General features: G+C 47.6%; 1 protein-coding gene across 1 annotated transcript in view; it reads right to left on the bottom strand.

Moving 5' to 3' along the window:
• The window catches only part of EEFSEC (eukaryotic elongation factor, selenocysteine-tRNA specific), a 214,031-nt gene that overhangs the window by 41,681 nt on the left and 152,771 nt on the right, over nt 1-19,579 (bottom strand).

The following is a 19,579-nucleotide window of genomic DNA, read 5'->3' as shown; positions in this document are numbered from 1 at the left end:
CACAATCCGCTGCTGGATCCTATTCTCCAGGTCGGAGGCACGCAGCCATGAGAGTCTGCGCATCACCACACCTTGAGCAGCGGCCCTGGACGCAACATCAAAGGTATCATATACCCCCTCTGGCCAGGAATTTTCTGCACGCCTTCAGCTGCCTGACCACCTCCTGAAATGGCTTGGCTTGCTCAGGGGGGAGCTTGTCCACCAAGCCCGCCAACTGCCGCACATTGTTCCGCATGTGTATGCTCGTGTAGAGCTGGTAAGACTGGATTTTGGCCACGAGCATAGAAGAATGGTAGGCCTTCCTCCCAAAGGAGTCTAAGGTTCTAGAGTCTTTGCCCGGGGGCGCCGAAGCATGCTCCCTAGAACTCTTAGCCTTCTTTAGGGCCAGATCCACAACACCAGAGTCGTGAGGCAACTGAGTGCGCATCAGCTCTGGGTCCCCATGGATCCGGTACTGGGACTCTATCTTCTTGGGAATGTGGGGATTACTTAGAGGCTTGGTCCAGTTCGCCAGCAATGTCTTTTTTAGGACATGATGCATGGGTACTGTGGACGCTTCCTTAGGTGGAGAAGGATAGTCCAGGAGCTCAAACATTTCAGCCCTGGGCTCGTCCTCCACAACCACCGGGAAGGGGATGGCCGTAGACATCTCCCGGACAAAGGCCGCAAAAGACAGACTCTCGGGAGGAGAAAGCTGCCTTTCAGGGGAGAGAGTGGGATCAGAAGGAAGGCCATCAGACTCCTCATCAGAGAAATATCTGATGTCCTCCTCCTCCTCCCACGAGGCCTCACCATCGGTATCAGACAAGTTCATGAACCTGTGTCTGAAGCCGTGCCCGGCTCGACTCCGTGGAAACACGGCCACGGTGTGAGCGTCGAGAGGTAGACTCCCTCGCCAGCACCGGCGAAGCTCCCTCCACCGACGTCGTCGGGGAGCCTTCCTGGGAGGCGGCCGCAGTCAGTACCGCAAGCGGCACCGATGTTGGAGACCTCACCCCGGGCACGGGGCCAGCCGGCGCCTCACTCGACGGTACCGGTGGCGCAAGCACCCCTGGTACCGAAGGGGAAGGGCGCAACAGCTCTCCCAGGATCTCTGGGAGAACGGCCCGGAGATTCTCGTGCAGGGCTGCTGAGGAGAAAGACATAGAAGCCGATGCAGGCGTCGAGGTCAGAGTCTGTTCCGGGCGTGGAGGCTGTTCCGGGTTGTCCAAGGTGGAGCGCATCGACACCTCCTGAACAGAGGGTGAGCGGTCCTCCCGGTGCCGATGCCTACTGGGTGCCGACTCCCTCGGCGACCCAGAGCTCTCGGTACCGATGCGGGAAGGAGACCGGTGTCGATGCTTCTTCGACTTTTTCAAACGAAGCATGTCACCGGAACTTCCCGGTACCAACGAGGACGTAGAATCCAACCGTCGCTTCCTCGGGGCCGAGGCCGAAGAAGGTCGGTCTCGGAGGGGCTGTACCGCAGGAGCCCTCAGGGTAGGGGGAGACCCACCCGAAGGCTCACCGCCACCAGCAGGGGAATGGACAGCCCTCACCTGCACTCCGGTCGAAGCACCACCGTCCGATGACATCAGCACTAGTGGAGGTCCCTGGTACCACCGACGCCGACGCAGCCTTCCGATGTCTCGGTACCGACGATGCAGAGGGTCGATGCCTCGATGCAGTCGATGCCGAGGTCAGAGGTCTTGACGCTGTCGACGTCGATGCACTCGATACCCCCGGTGCTGTTGCTGACGAAGAGCCCGAGAACAACACGTTCCACTGTGCCAATCTCGCTACCTGAGTCCTTTTCTGTAAAAGGGCGCAAAGACTACAGGCCTGCGGGCGGTGCCCAGCCCCCAGACACTGAAGACACGATGCGTGCCTATCAGTGAGCGAGATTACCCGGGCGCACTGGGTGCACTTCTTGAAGCCGCTGGGAGACTTCAATGACATGGGCGGAAAAATCACGCCGGCGAAATCAAAACTCGTAATTGCGGCAAAGGCACCAAAAAGAGGGAGAGAAAAAACTCAAACCGAGGCCTCAAAAGGGCCTACCCCGAAAACTAAAGTAAACTTAGCGGGGCAAAAAACTAGAAGTACGGGAAGGGGAAAAAGACCGAAAAGGTCTCTCCCCAAAATCCCCCCCTTTTTTTTTTTAAGCAAAAAGCTCAAAGACGCGCGAGGGTCAACTTAAGGGGCGCGAACGGCGCAAACACGACCGTCCCGAGCGCGGACAAAAGAAGACTGATGAACACGAGCCGGTTCGGGCGGGAAGACGGCCGCGCATGCGCGGTGCGCATCGGCGTGCGAGGACTAGCAAAGGCCTTTGCTAGTAAAGTGTTCCGATTGGAGGGGCTGCCGTGGACGTCACCCATCAGTGAGAACAAGCAGCCTGCTTGTCCTCGGAGAAACATAGATATTCAACCTATTCACTTTTCAAAATCAGGCAACTGAGGAACCCTAACGCCAGCTGTTGGAACATAAGGGCAGTGCCAGGCGCACTTCTATGGTCTATGTCCCAGAAATGGGAAAGAAAGAACAGGAGCAAGTATTTGATACTACTTTCATTGTTGGTTTAATCGTGAATTGATAATGAGCAAGACTGTTTGGCAGACTGGATGGATCATTCAAATCTTTATCTGCTGTCATCTACTATGTCGTTAACTTTGTATGTTAGGTGCTCAAACTCTAAAACTTGAACCTTAAAGGTCTGATTATTTAAAATTTGTCTTTCAGATCTGTGCCTATGGGAAAACATCTTGATGAAGTGGGTCTCATGTAGAATTAGAGTCAAGTAGCATTTTCTAAAGGCTGTTTTTGATATAGTTTCTTGACCTAACCATTTTGTTCAACTCCTCTGGGTTTCCACATTACTCATAAAATAACTTACGATGCCAGGAGTTTCTTCTGTAACTACCTGGACTTTATGCCCATTTTATAAACCCCCACTTTTAACCCAACCACTATACTGGCAATCCTATGGCAAGGGCCACTTCCTCAAGAATCTGGGTCACATGATGTGAGTCTAACTATCACATATCAACTTCTAGGAAATGTCATGTGGGGACGAGACAAAGTACAGAACCAAGTGAAAAAATGCAGCCATGACACAGGTCACCATAGCTGACAAAACAAAAATGAGCAAACTAAACAAAAGATTTTAATTGAACTGAATAATTCATAATGGAGTATCTAAAATCTTTGAAAGTAAAATACAATTGCTTAGAGGTTACACTAGTGCACAATGGCCTTCAAAGCTAAACAATTAGACAAATTAGATAAAATGCACAAGAGTACACAAAAGGAAAATGATTGAACAGATAGCAGCTCATACACTTGCAATGGACTGTGCCCCAGGGAAAGAACAACACAAAGGAAGTACAGAATGCAAGGCTAGTGAGAGAAGGCTTGGCTAAAGTTGAAAAATAGAAAATTCCTCAAAAAGAATCAAAGATGAAAAGTGAAGTCATTGATCACAATGAGCGTATTCTGCACATTTGTCTGGTGGGAACAGTTCATTTTCAAGGCAAATATCCTGTGGGAACAAGACACATCCAAGAAAAATGGTTCAGTATTTGAAAATGTTGAAGGGCCACGTGGTAAAGAGAGTTGCACTGAATGGCAGATGCCTGACTGAGATTTCTATAAAAATGCAATATCATTACTGGACCAGGTGAGCTGAGCAAATACGGTGATAGTTTACAGCCAAAAATAACCGCCAACATTCTTCCCACAGTGCAATCATTATCATTTCTTTATTCTATGCTTTTCCAAGTAAGATATCTACATCATTGGGTCACCAAAAAACACCACAACAGCAACTTACAAAAGAACAGAAGCTACATCATAAATACATCAAATAAATACAAGAGATAGCATATCCGAGGGAATTTCAAAGAAGCATGAGGGATACAAAGGAAAAACACATGCAATTTGATATTCTTAGGGTGAATTTTATTTATTTCAACATTTTATATAAAATTAAGTCAATAAATCTCAAAATGGCTTTATTTCTTTTGCAGCACAGGTCCTTAGGTGTCAATACAACCAGGTGGATAGTGGCACAGAGAACAGGTCACAAATGAGGTGAGAAGACAGCTGAAGTAGAGGTACTCATCGTCTTTGGCCTTGAAGGCCAGGACAAGGATTTTAAACTTGGCTCAATAAAGCATCAGCAGCTGTATAAACTAAGGGTGGGCATTTAGTGCACTATTAATGCGATGAAATTTTTTTAGACTTTACCTACAATTAAATTTTTTAATCACTCTCAAAATTTTTAACTCCTTCTGTTGTCCAGCATTGCTTTTTCTCCCCTGCCTATCCTATTGCACTTTGCCCTAACATAGCAAAGGGAAGGCATCAGTGTCAGTGGTAAGCAGTATGTGGGAATCACTGATGGAGACCCTATGAAGAGCCAGATAAATGTTAAGATAAAAAGGGGGGGATGCTGTACCTATGTGCTGAGGGGGGGGGGGGGGGTCAGAAGCAGGAGAGGAGAGAAATGGGTGTCTGTGTGTCAGGGTTAACAGGTTTAATAGCAGAATTTTCCACTGTGCGATTAAATTTAATCGTTGCCCGCCCCTAGTATAAACACATTTGAGCCTTAGTACATAAGTACATAAGTACATAAGTAGTGCCATACTGGGAAAGACCAAAGGTCCATCTAGCCCAGCATCCTGTCACCGACAGTGGCCAATCCAGGTCAAGGGCACCTGGCACGCTCCCCAAACGTAAAAACATTCCAGACAAGTTATACCTAAAAATGCGGAATTTTTCCAAGTCCATTTAATAGCGGTCTATGGACTTGTCCTTTAGGAATCTATCTAACCCCTTTTTAAACTCCGTCAAGCTAACCGCCCGTACCACGTTCTCCGGCAACGAATTCCAGAGTATAATTACACGTTGGGTGAAGAAAAATTTTCTCCGATTCGTTTTAAATTTACCACACTGTAGCTTCAACTCATGCCCTCTAGTCCTAGTATTTTTGGATAGCGTGAACAGTCGCTTCACATCCACCCGATCCATTCCACTCATTATTTTATACACTTCTATCATATCTCCCCTCAGCCGTCTCTTCTCCAAGCTGAAAAGCCCTAGCCTTCTCAGCCTCTCTTCATAGGAAAGTCGTCCCATCCCCACTATCATTTTCGTCGCCCTTCGCTGTACCTTTTCCAATTCTACTATATCTTTTTTGAGATACGGAGACCAGTACTGAACACAATACTCCAGGTGCGGTCGCACCATGGAGCGATACAACGGCATTATAACATCCGCACACCTGGACTCCATACCCTTCCTAATAACACCCAACATTCTATTCGCTTTCCTAGCCGCAGCAGCACACTGAGCAGAAGGTTTCAGCGTATCATTGACGACGACACCCAGATCCCTTTCTTGATCCGTAACTCCTAACGTGGAACCTTGCAAGACGTAGCTATAATTCGGGTTCCTCTTACCCACATGCATCACTTTGCACTTGTCAACATTGAACTTCATCTGCCACTTGCACGCCCATTCTCCCAGTCTCGCAAGGTCCTCCTGTAATCGTTCACATTCCTCCTGCGACTTGACGACCCTGAATAATTTTGTGTCATCGGCGAATTTAATTACCTCACTAGTTATTCCCATCTCTAGGTCATTTATAAATACATTAAAAAGCAACGGACCCAGCACAGACCCCTGCGGGACCCCACTAACTACCCTCCTCCACTGAGAATACTGGCCACGCAATCCTACTCTCTGCTTCCTATCTTTCAACCAGTTCTTAATCCATAATAATACCCTACCTCCGATTCCATGACTCTGCAATTTCTTCAGGAGTCTTTCGTGCGGCACTTTGTCAAACGCCTTCTGAAAATCCAGATATACAATATCAACCGGCTCCCCATTGTCCACATGTTTGCTTACCCCCTCAAAAAAATGCATTAGATTGGTGAGGCAAGACTTCCCTTCACTAAATCCGTGCTGACTTTGTCTCATCAGTCCATGTTTTTGTATATGCTCTGCAATTTTATTCTTAATAATAGCCTCCACCATCTTGCCCGGCACCGACGTCAGACTCACCGGTCTATAATTTCCCGGATCTCCTCTGGAACCCTTCTTAAAAATCGGAGTAACATTGGCTACCCTCCAGTCTTCCGGTACTACACTCGATTTTAGGGACAGATTGCATATTTCTAACAGTAGCTCCGCAAGTTCATTTTTTAGTTCTATTAATACTCTGGGATGAATACCATCAGGTCCCGGTGATTTACTACTCTTCAGCTTGCTGAACTGACCCATTACATCCTCCAAGGTTACAGAGAATTTGTTTAGTTTCTCCGACTCCCCCGCTTCAAATATTCTTTCCGGCACCGGTGTCCCCCCCAAATCCTCCTCGGTGAAGACCGAAGCAAAGAATTCATTTAATTTCCCCGCTACGGCTTTGTCCTCCTTGATCGCCCCTTTAACACCATTTTCGTCCAGCGGCCCAACCGACTCTTTGGCCGGTTTCCTGCTTTTAATGTATCTAAAAAAATTTTTACTATGTATTTTTGCTTCCAACGCTAATTTCTTCTCAAAGTCCTTTTTTGCCCTCCTTATCTCCGCTTTGCATTTGGCTTGGCATTCCTTATGATCTATCCTGTTACTTTCAGTTGGTTCTCTTCTCCACTTTCTGAAGGATTGTTTTTTGGCTCTAATGATTTCCTTTATCTTACTGTTTAGCCACGCCGGCTGACGTTTAGTCTTTTTTCCCTTTTTTCTAATACGTGGAATATATTTGTCCTGAACCTCCAGGATGGTGTTTTTAAACAGCTAAATGAGATAGCTAAATGAACCAGCTAATTTTAAGTGGTTTAACGCTGTCCTGACACTCAGCTGTAGACCTAAGCTTGAACATCTGGTTATTTATTTTATTTATTTAGATTTTGCTCACACCTTTTTCAGTAGTAGCTCAAGGTGAGTTACATTCAGGTACTCTGGATATTTCTCTGTCCCAGGAGGGCTCACAATCTAAGTTTGTACCTGAGGCAATGGAGGGTTAAGTGACTTGCCCAAGATCACAAGGAGCAGCAGTGGGATTTGAACCAGCCACCTCTGGATTGCTCTAACCACTAGGCCACTCCAGTGCCGTAGCGAGGGCAGCTGACACCCGGGGGGGGGGGGGGTCGCCGCTGTGCACCCCCCCGGGTGCAGCACGGCGCACCCCCCCCCCCCCCGGAGCACGTACTTACATGGGAAAGTGGCGAGGGCCGAACCGCCCCGAGTGCATGTCACTGGGAGCTGCGTCGGCTCCACTGGTTCCCTGCTCTCTCTGCCCCGGAACAGGAAGTAACCTGTTCCAGGGCAGAGGGAGCATGGAACCAGCGGAGCTGACACCCCCCCCCCCCAGCGGCGTGCACTAGGGGCGGACCGCCCCACCGCCCCCCCTTCCTACGCCACTCCTCCACTCCAAATCTAGCCATCCAAAACTTATGCAGTTAGATTTAGGACCAACATTCTAACACAGTTGTCCATACAAATTTAATAGATTAATACTGAATATTGCAATAAGTGGCTAAGTTTGAAAACTGTACCACGGGAACACCTCCAATCCTGCCTCCTTTTCTTGGCTAAATCAATGCACACAACAGTTTTGTATGAACAGATTTTGGCTAGACAAGGAGGGAATTTTAACTGGTTAGAAACCTGATTTTGGCCACATAATTTTCTGAATGATGACCCCTTAAAATTCAACAAAGATGTCTTCCTATTAAATAACTGGCAGCCTAATTTTGCTTTACTAAAAGAGGTGTTTTCTGCCAAGGCATCATCACAAAACGTAAACACAAGATGCAATACCCAAGAAGACTGCAAGAAAAACACCATCTATTTCTGGAAGCCTTTCCAGGGCTTCCCATCTACTCCTAATGCTAATCCAATTGTATTGTTCCAAAACACAAGCCTATGGAGATAATTCCGCTTTAGAAATGGGTTTCACTTTAAATCTTAAGTGAGATGTATCTGCATGTTGCAGGATTTGGCCTGGTCTGTGTTTGAGAGAAAATTACACATTGGAATATTAAATAGCAATATGGACCAGGACTAGGGCCAGGGTGGTCTGATGGAGGTCTTCACAGGAGCCCTGCCTGGTGTTTTCAAGTCTATGGCCTTTGCTATTTGTCTCTCAGTTTCATTATGTTCAAAATTATCATAAATGTGGTCAGTGGAAGATGCCACATCTAGAATGAATTCAGAAATGTAGTCCAAAGCCTATGATTATTTTAAAATATTTTAGTTCTTAAAGGGCTGAGAAAGCAAAGGCAGCTATTAGGTTTCATCAAACATGCCTTTGTTAATGCTGCCCAAAAAGGAAAAAAAAAATGCTTACGGTCTAATTACTAAGAAAATAACATAGTTCCTTTTACTCCTGTCCATGCCCCTGCATCATCTAGCAGAGATCAATTATTTAGGATGACAATGTGAGACGTGCTTTTTCTTCCCTGAAGCCATACTTTGTTCATTGATTCACTTCTACTTATGCTTCCAGAGAATTAACTGTCTACAAATCTGAAATCCCATCAGAAATAAGGTGTGCAATCAGCATTCTCAAAAATCACAAGACTTTTGAAGTCTCATTAAATCCTGTACAGATGCCTTGGCAGGAGGTAGTCCGGATAATCATAAATCCAGATGATTTAACAAACCTATGAAACATTAAAATTGCTGACTAGAAGGATATGGCACAGTGTGGAGCTAGATAGAAGGCCCCCGCAAAGCTCCGTTGAGTAGCGCATACCTCATATTGACGCACATGCATGCAAATATGACCACATATGGCATGCAGTCACGTGCAATACACTGGAGCTTCACGGAGGCTTTTTTCTATCCACCTCCGGACAGTTCTGCATCCTTCTGGTGAGCAATATTAACTTTTCAACTATGTGTGGTTATCAATAGAAATCAAACAAAATAAAACATGGAAAAGAAAATAAGATGATACCTTTTTTATTGGACATAACTTAATACATTTCTTGATTAGCTTTCGAAGGTTGCCCTTCTTCGTCAGATCTGACTATGTGTGGGAAATGGAGACTGGGGTGGGGGTGGGGGTGATGCTGGTCCACATAATCAGCATTCGGATAATCGGCGTCGTACTGTACTAGTCCCAGACCTGGGCCAAATTTAGGCTACATGTTAGAAGAAGTTCAGAAGTAAAATACGTTCTAATTAGTACCAGAGATTTTCACAATGTTACCCAGTACCTTACTGGTAATTCCCAAAGTCCTAAGTTATTGTTATGAAACTTAAGATGCTTCCTATAACATTTTGGCACTTTACCACTCCTGGGTATATTTATGTGTTACCAGCCATGGTAACGCCCCAAAATGGGATATGATTCCACCACCAAGGCTAAAGGACGACTCCCAACTCATCACAAGTGTGCAAAGCTGGGCCCACATAGGCTAATCCCCTTTTAAAATTTTAAAGGGGCCCTTTTACAGAGGGCGGTAAGCCCAACTCGAGCTTACCGCTTGATCTTTCGGGAATACTGCCGGACCAATGCGGCTGCTGGCGGCAGTCCCACCTTGAGCACATGTCATTTCTGGGGGAAAAAAAGAAAACCCCTGGAAATGGCTAGTGCGGTGGTAACTCAGTGGTAATTCGGCATCGCTGCGCACTGCCCGGTTACAGCCAGAATCCTTATCTTCGCCTCAGTGGGCGGTGGTAAGGGCTCCCTGCCACATGGTGAGAATTCTTAGCGTGTGGCCATTTCCTTTTTTTAGGGTTTAACTGGCTGCAGGAAAAAGGGCCCCCGCTGTTAGCGCAGTTTAGTAAAAGGACCCCAAAGTTTGGTATGTGTGCCCACACCCAAGCACCCTGACTTAATAGGCCCCCACTGCTGCCAAGAAGCACAACCAACCCAATGATTAAGCTAATATGAGGACAGGAGAGGGATTAACCTCATCTTGCTCTACTGGCTCCAATAGCCAAATGGCACTAGCAGATCTGACACATGCAGAACAAAGAAGTACGTCAGGCACCCAGCAACATTTTGATCACCACAGCTGGCAAAGCTTCATTGGAGCATCATCAGAAAGAAGAAATGTGGGGACAGGGGGGAGGGAATCTTGCTACGAGGGTCCACTTTGAACACTGGAGGTTTAAGGGTTGGGAGGCCCCTTCATATTAGATTCAAGGGATGGAAGAGTGGCAACCATCTCACAAGGTGCATTAGCCTGCCAAGAAATTACCCCCCCCCCCCCAAAAAAAAAAAAAAATATTAGATACCCTTCTAACGGCATAGTTATCAGTCCCAGCAGATTAGTGCAAATCATTGTATTGTTTACAACAATTTTGTCTCAACATTTTTGAAAAATACTATTTTATCATTTTAACAATGGTAACACCAAGTGCAACAAAAAAACCAAAACACATAACTACAGTAAGGGAGAACTTATCAAAGTTGGCTTCTGTTAAAGACATTGCCCTGATATTCAGAAGCATTTCACTGGCCAGGATTGGCTTTTTAAAATGAACCATACCTGACTATCCAGAAATTTTCAGCGGGACATGGCCAGCCATGACCCGCTGAAAATTCATGGTTAGCCAGTTATATTGCGCGATATAGCCTAGTTTCAAAGGTAGACGTCTCAGAATTTCACTTACTTCTAAAAAGCTCAAGCTACATTAAAAAGGTCAAATTAGAAGATGAGGAGTAGCCTAATGGTTAGTGCAGTGGCCTGAGAACCTGGAGAACTTAGTTTGATTCCCACTGCAGCTCCTTGCAACTCTGGCCAAGTCACTTAACCCTCCATTGCCCCAGATACAAAATAAGTAAATAATATGTAAAGTGCTTTGATTATAACCATAGGAAGGCCTTATAAAAATCTCATCCACTATCCCTTTGCTTTAAATAACAAAGTATGGCTTGACAGTGATTTAAAGACATAGGAGCCTGCTCTGTGGGTGCTGAGCGCTTCCATTATTGAGCAAATTCCTTGACTGTGTCCAGGGCAGAGCAATGTGTACCGTGTTTGGCATCCGCAATCATTTTGAAATGTTGGCACCTATGTTTAAAGGTGAACTGATAAACTGGGTAATAGAGAGAGAGACTTTACAATGAAGACAGCTCCTATTAAACTTGGTTAATACCTGGAGAATGTTGCAGCCTGCCCACTTTTCAGACAGAAAGAATTAAAAGGAAGCAGATATCAATGAGACAATGGCTTAAGTGTTACACTGATACTGTGTAAGGAATATTATTGGTCTGCCAGAAGCAATGTGCATGAAGATCCAGTTTCAATGAAAGCCACTAAATAAATTCATATTGTTACCAAGCAATTCATGCATAGTAGGCCTATGTAAAAAGAAAGTTAATGTGATTGAGATATCAGTAAAATCACTCTCTGCTGAATGATCCAGTTGATTTGACATCAAAAGAATGAGGCCATATTGATGTGTTTACCCTAAGAGATATATAACATGAGAAGAGGTTAGAATATATGCACATAACGTTTGAAAATATGTATGCAACATATGCTGGAAATATTCTTGTGTGTTGGGAGTGATAACTCTGCATGGTTTTCTTTTATATTGTCCAATAAAAATTTATTGATAGAAAAAAAATGCTGGAAATTTGTGCATGGTAAAGAATCTTTCAAGTATTTGGCTCACACTTTTTTTTTTCAAAACAGATGTATGTACATTTGTTTTGAAAATTTGCCCATACATGTGCACTCAGTTACCAAATTACACCCGTAGTCACCACAACGTCCCACATGTTAGAGCCCCTCTTGTTCAATTATCATCTGTTTGAAAAACAGTAAATACTACATTTCCGTTGAGGAGACATTATTTAAAATATTCCTAACAAGAGAATGCTAAAGCTATTAACATGAGGAATGTGGGAATTTAGAAAGCCTGGAATAGTTGGGGAAAACAAATTAGCACAAAGGATCCTTAGTATGGAGGAATAAAAATAAAAAACCACACAGTGAAAAGTGACTGGTCAATAAGGGGAAAAAGTCTCACCAATCTTTGGCAAGGATCAATAATTTAATGCACACAGTACAAAAAGTAATCATCAACAAAAAAAAAACCCAAAAATTATTTTTAAATTTTTTCATATCAATTTAAGCCCAAAAAACAAGAAAAAATATATACTTAAAAAAAATTAACTTCTCTGTTTAATATTCTTTACAACGTACTGCAGGTGAAGGAAAAAATTGGGGCATCATTCAATCTCACGATGTTTTTAGGATCTCTGGCTTACAGATAGCCTTTTCTAGAGACCATAATCTTAAAGAAATATTGTGTCCAGCAGATATTGTCAGGAGATTTTATCTAGAAAAGGGTGCCCACAGACAATGTGGGTCGTGTACTTATTGTACCATGATGGTGGAATGTGATGAATTCTCCAACCCGGTGGATAGGAAGATTTATAAGCTTAGGCAACAGACAACATGCAAATCGGACCACGTAGTTTACGTTCTTTAATGTCCATGCAGGACGCTATATGTAGGCAAAACAGATAGACGATTAAGTATACGTTTGAGTGAGCACAAATCATGTGTTTCCATTTTAAAGCTGGGGGCACCTTTGGTTATCTCACTGCAAAGAATTTCAGCATGGTTTTGATTCGCTCAAGTGTTGGGCAATTGACAGTGTAAAGGTAAAATTATGTATCATACCTGATAATTTTCTTTCCATTAATCATAGCTGATCAATCCATAGACTGGTGGGTTGTGTCCATCTACCAGCAGGTGGAGATAGAGAGCAATCCTTTTGCCTCCCTATATGTGGTCATGTGCTGCCGGAAACTCCTCAGTATGTCGATATCCAAGCTCCATCCACAGGACTCAGCACTTAGAGAATTACACCCATGAAGGGACACTCTGCCCAGCTCACCACCGCTGAAACGGGGGAGGGGAATTAACCCAGCTCATCCCCACACAAGTGGGGGAGGGGAATCCGTCCAGCTCATCCCCGCGGTGCGGGGGAGGGACACCACACCCGCCGATGCGGGGGGATCTGGCTTATCCTGCAACCGCAACCGCGGGAGGAGCTGACTGACCCTAACACCGCCGAAGCGGGAGGGGTACAAAACTGCCCTACTGCTGCATGAAGCGGGAGGGAGCGCCGGCAGAATTTAAGTCTCAATCCAGCCCCGTAAAACGGAGGGGAGAGGAATGCAGCAGCTCACTGTAACACAAATTCGTCTCAACTCTTGAAGAATTCATTGAAAAACTTGAACACGAAGTCCTCCTGAACAGGAACTGAAGACTAAACTTGAACCTGAAATGCAACCAGAATATAAACAGTACAGATATCTGGGAGGGGCTATGGATTGATCAGCTATGATTAATGGAAAGAAAATTATCAGGTATGATACATAATTTTACCTTCCATATCATCATGCTGATCAATCCATAGACTGGTGGGATGTACCGAAGCAGTACTCACCCAGGGCGGGACATAGAAATCCCTGACCGCAACACTGAAGCTCCAAACCGGGCCTCCGCCCGAGCAGCCACAGTCAAGCGGTAATGCCTGGAGAAGGTATGGGCCGAAGCCCAAGTTGCCGCCTTGCAAATCTCTTCCAAGGAGACGGACCCGGCCTCTGCCATCGAGGCCGCCTGAGCTCTAGTGGAGTGAGCCTTCAGCTGGATAGGCGGCACCTTCCCCGCGGCCACATAAGCTGCTGCAATAGCTTCCTTGACCCATCTTGCCACTGTAGGCTTAGCAGCCTGCAGACCCTTACGAGGACCTGCAAACAGGACAAACAGATGATCCGATTTCCGGAAATCATTGGTCACTTCCAAGTATCTGATGATGACATGTCTCACATCCAGATATTTGAGAGCAGAGTATTCCTCTGGGTAGTCCTCCCTACGAAAGGAAGGGAGACAGAGCTGCTGATTCACATGGAAGCGAGAAATAATCTTGGGCAGGAAGGAAGGCACTGTGCGAATAGTCACTCCTGCCTCAGTGAACTGCAGAAAAGGCTCTCTACATGAGAGCGCCTGGAGCTTGGAAACTCTTCTGGCTGAAGTGATAGCCACCAAAAAGACTGCTTTCAACGTCAGGTCTTTCAGAGATGCCCTCGACAAGGGTTCAAAAGGCGGCTTCTGCAATGCTCTTAGCACCAGGTTGAGATTCCACGCAGGCACCACTGAGTGCAGAGGAGGGCGCAGGTGATTAACTCCCTTGAGAAAGCGCACCACATCTGGCTGCGAAGCCAGGGAAACACCCTTCAGGCGGCCCCTGAAGCAAGTCAGAGCCGCTACCTGGACTTTAAGGGAACTGAGCGACAGGCCTTTCTCCAGACCTTCTTGCAGGAACGCCAACACTGAAGAAATTGGAGCAGTGAAGGGAGAAAGTGAGCCTGCTTCACACCACGCTGCAAAGATACGCCAAACCCTGGCGTAAGCAGTAGAAGTAGAGCGCTTCCTCGCTCTCAGCATAGTGGCGATGACCTTGTCTGAGAAGCCCTTCTTTCTCAGACGCTGCCGCTCAATAGCCAGGCCGTAACGTCCAGCTCATCCCTGATCAAGTCCGCATACCAGGGACGTCTGGGCCAGTCCGGACCCACCAGGATTATCCGGCCCGAATGCCTTGCCACCCGGTCTAGCACCCTGCCCAACATGGGCCAGGGCGGGAACACATAGAGAAGCTCTTGTGTCGGCCACTGTTGGAGAAGAGCATCTACTCCCAGGGATCGAGGGTCCCGTCCTCTGCTGAAAAAGCGCGGCACTTGGCAATTGGCCGATGACGCCATCAGATCTAGGCTCGGCTGGCCCCAGCGCTTCGTGATGTCCAAGAACGCCTGAGCAGATAGCTGTCACTCTCCGGGCTCCAAGGTATGGCGACTGAGAAGGTCCGCCTTGACATTCATGACTCCGGCAATGTGGGCCGCTGACAGCTGTTTCAGGTTCGCTTCCGCCCACTGGCATAGATTCATGGCCTCCTTGGCTAGAGGGGCGCTCTTGGTACCTCCCTGGCGGTTGACATAGGCCACAGCCGTGGCATTGTCCGACAGGACCCGTACTGGCTTCAACGCCAGTACCGGGATGAACTCCAAAAGCGCCAACCGAATGGCTCTGAGTTCCAGGAGGTTGATAGACCACTTTGCCTCTGCAGAAGACCAGAGCCCCTGCGCTGTCCTTCCCAAGCAGTGGGCTCCCCAGCCCGACAAAGAGGCGTCCGTCGTGACGACAATCCACTCTGGGGTCACCAGAGGCATTCCTGCAGACAACTTGTCTGTCTGCATCCACCAGCGCAGCGCCTTGCGCACTGCTGGGTCCAAGGGAAGGCGCACAGCATAATCCTCCGACATCGGAGTCCAGCGCTGCAGCAGAGAGTGTTGTAGTGGTCTCATATGAGCCCTGGCCCAGGGCACTACTTCCATCGTGGCCGTCATAGAGCCCAACAGCTGCACATAGTCCCAAGCCTGAAGAGGAGAGGCTACTAGGAACTGGTCCAACTGAGCCTGAAGCTTGACAATCCGATTGTCTGGCAGGAACACTCTGCCCACTTGGGTGTCGAATCGAACTCCCAGATACTCCAGGGACTGAGTCGGGCGCAGCTGGCTCTTCTCCCAGTTGATGATCCACCCCAGGGAGCTCAAAAGAGCAACCACCCGGTCCACAGCTTTGCCGCACTCTGCATAAGAGGGGGCTCGGATCAACCAGTCGTCCAGATAAGGATGGACTTGTACTCCTTCCTTTCGCAGGAAGGCCGCGATGACCACCATTACTTTGGAGAAGGTCCGCGGAGCAGTAGCCAACCCGAAAGGGAGGGCTCTGAACTGGAAGTGTCGGCCCAGGACTGCAAAACGCAGAAAGCGTTGATGAGGAGGCCAGATGGAAATATGCAGGTACGCTTCCTTGATGTCCAAGGAAGCCAAGAACTCTCCTGCCTTCACTGCCGCTATAACAGAGTGGAGAGTCTCCATGCGAAAGTGCCGCACTTTCAAGGCCCGATTGACCCCTTTGAGGTCGAGGATAGGCCGGACAGAACCTCCTTTCTTTGGTACCACAAAGTAAACGGAGTAACGTCCCTTGCCAGTCTGATTTTCTGGCACCGGAACGACCGCACCCAGGCGGATCAGGTTGTCCAAGGTCTGCTGCACTGCCACAGCTTTGACCGGAGACTTGCAGGGAGAGAGTACAAACCCGTCTCTTAAGGGTCGGCAGAACTCTAGCTTGTAGCCGTCTCTGATGACTTCCAGCACCCAAGCGTTTGAAGTTACTTTGGTCCACTCACCCAGAAACGAGGACAGGTGTCCTCCAATCTGCACTGGGCCATGGACCAGGACCCCGTCATTGGGTACGAGACCCTGGGGGAGGACCGGAGGGCATACCTCCGGGACGGCGGTCTCTGCGAAAGGAATGCTGCTTGGGGGAGAAGTTCTTTTTGAAGGAAGAGGGGGCAGAGGAGCCCGACTTGCCCGGGCGGTACCGACGGGCTTCTTGAAACCGTCCTCTGGAGATACCGGGGCGAGCACTGGCCCGAGCCCTGACCTCTGGTAACCTCTTGCCCTTAGACGTGCCGAGATCGGTCACGATTTTATCCAGCTCGACCCCAAAGAGCAGCTTGCCTTTAAAAGGCAACTTAGCCAGGCGGGACTTAGAGGCGTGGTCCGCAGACCAATGTTTCAGCCAAAGCCAGCGCCGTGCAGAGACTGTCTGAGCCATGCCTTTAGCCGAGGCTCTCAAGACATCATACAGTAAGTCTGCCAAATAAGCCAAGCCCGATTCCAGGGCCGGCCAGTCAGCCCTCAAGGAAGGATCCGAGGGGGAAGCCCGCTGCACCATCGTCAGGCACGCCCTGGCCACATAGGAGCCGCAAACTGAGGCCTGCAAACTTAAGGCAGCCGCCTCGAAGGACGACCTTAAAGCCGCTTCCAATCTTCTGTCTTGGGCGTCCTTTAGGGCCGTGCCACCTTCCACCGGCAACGCCGTCTTCTTAGTCACCGCAGTGATTAAAGAATCCACGGTAGGCCAAAGAAAGGCCTCACGTTCACTTTCAGGCAAAGGATAGAGGCGGGACATAGCCCTAGCCACTTTGAGGCTCGCTTCTGGGACATCCCATTGAGCCGAAATTAAGGTGTGCATGGCATCATGCACATGGAAGGTTCTAGGCGGGCGCTTCGTCCCCAGCATAATGGCAGAGCCAACAGGGGCTGAGGGAGAGACGTCCTCTGGTGAGGAAATCTTCAAAATGCTCATGGCCTGCAGTAACAGGTTGGGCAAATCCTCTGAGCGAAAGATCCGCGCTGCAGAGGGGTCATCTGCTCCATCCGAGCGGGAATCCGTCTCCTCCAAGGAATCCCCAAAGGACCGTTGGGAGAACTCAGATACGCTGCCCTCATCTACATCAGAGGAAACAGCGTCCTCTAAGGCCTGGGAATCCACCCGAGGGCGTTACTTCCGGGGGCCTCAATCCCGTTATCGGACAAGGGAGAAGGGGCAGCGTTTTGCATAAGGAAAGCCTGATGCAGCAGCAAAATAAACTCGGGGGAGAAACCCCCCAGACTGTGTATTTCAGCAGCCTGGGCCACAGCCCTAGACGCACCCTCAACCGGCGCTCGCAAGAGCGGGGGTGCAACATGCTGCGCATCCAAGATTGCGTCCGGCGCGACACTCCGCGAAGGAGCCGCGCGGGAAGAACGGCGCTTAACTTTAGCCGCTTTATTGTCGTCGCCCAAATCAAGGACGGCCATGGCATGAACGTCTCCCAGCTCAAGGGCGGCCCAAGAAGAAGCCGTCCGAGCAGAGTGGCCGGCCAAGATGGCGGAGGCGAGCAGCGGGGGATGGGCGTTTATGGCGGGAAAAACCGCCGCGCCGGAGGAAGACCCGGGACACTGACAGGCCAGCTGACACCCAACAAGGGCGAATCAGACTTTAAAACCCCCGCATCCCCGCTAGAAGCGCACACGCGGTCCGGGGAGCGATTCTTCGCGCCCTCGCCCTCCGATACCATAGGCCACGTGGAGATCAATCGGGGAACCCCCTGCCCGCTATAAAAAGGTAAAAATTACCTGCTTCTCGCTCCGAGCTGTAACGACCTGGTGTCCCAGTGAGTAGCTGCAATAAACGTTTCAATAAACGTCGAAATAAACGCCCTTACGGACGTCCAAAATTTTTTTTTTTTTTTTAACGGAGCCAGCGGGAGGGGGGAGAAAAGGAGGGACCTGGAGCCACCAGGTTTGCACTTGCTCAAGAAGAGCCCTCAACCCCAGGCACTCAACAAAACCTAAAAATTAGGCTTGGAGGCCTAGCCAGAGCTGCTGCTGTGTGTGACCACCACCTGCTGAAATAGAGAACATACTGAGGAGTTTCCGGCAGCACATGACCACATATAGGGAGGCAAAAGGATTGCTCTCTATCTCCACCTGCTGGTAGATGGACACAACCCACCAGTCTATGGATTGATCAGCATGATGATATGGAAGGACCATATATGTGGGGGAGACCGCAGTAGGAGGTTATTGCAAGTTGAACAGCGGTGGATCTATCGTCTAAAATCGCTGGAACCTTATGGTCTTAATTCCACAATGCATTGGGCTGCCTTCCTATAATTCAACAATGATTTCATATGTTTTGGACATTATTTTGATTGGCATTTACCACAGAGCTGTGTGGTAGCTGCACGATTGGTTATCTCGTCATCAGCTGAGGATGACGTGATCATCTCTGATCGGATGACTTAACGTCTTAAAGGCTAGCTTTCTTCCCTGCCCCGATGTTTGTGAGTGGGGCAGTAGGAAGCTTATTTTCCAGCGCTTTAGAAGTTAGCATGAATTGTAGTGACTGTTTGTTGCAATTGAAAGTTTTTGGAATTCATGCATCAAGTTATGTGTTTTTGTTTTATAGCTTCAAGGTTTTGCGGTGTGGTTCCCTGAAGAAGCAATGCGAAACAGGACCGTTGGGATCACACTTTAACCGTTTACAAGCTGGAACTTACCACTCTGCACATAACTGGACTAATGAGTCTAAGATAAGTCTAAAAAAAGTTTCCTTCACCTGAAGTACGTTGTTATATAAGAATATTAAACAGAGAAGTTAAAATTAAGTATATATTTTTTCTTGTTTTTTAGGCTTAAATTCATATGAAAAAATAAAAAATATATATTTTTGGGGGGTGGGGGGGGGGGGGGGGGGGGGTTGTCGATGATTACTTTTTGTACTGTGTGCATTGAATTATTGATCCTTGCCATAGATTGATGAGACTTTTTCCCCTTATTGACCAGTCACTTTTCACTGTGTGTAGTTCTTGATATTCATCAATATTAGTGAACGGTGGAATTGATCTGGATTGACATTTACTGGGTATGTGCTACTGTAACCAGAAGGAAAATGGACAGACCGGATGGGTTCTCTGGTTCCTGCCTGCCATCACATGAATAAAGCACCTCCTTTACTAACAGGCATTAACCTGTACACATTGTACTCCACTCAGAATTAAATTGGTGGATTGGTAGACCATAAATTATCTAAAACAAATACATAAATGCTAGTGTGATTTAATTAATAATTTTTTTTTTTTTAGGGGGATTGATTTCAGTAATAGTTCAAGCCGTTCCTTCCCTTTCGTCAGAGGGCTTATACTCTAAGGCCCAGATGCACAA

The sequence above is a fragment of the Microcaecilia unicolor genome, chromosome 6 (assembly GCF_901765095.1).
Source record: "Microcaecilia unicolor chromosome 6, aMicUni1.1, whole genome shotgun sequence".
NCBI lineage: Eukaryota > Metazoa > Chordata > Amphibia > Gymnophiona > Siphonopidae > Microcaecilia > Microcaecilia unicolor.
Note: the sequence above shows the minus strand (reverse complement) of the source record. Positions and strands in the feature narration are given on the sequence as shown.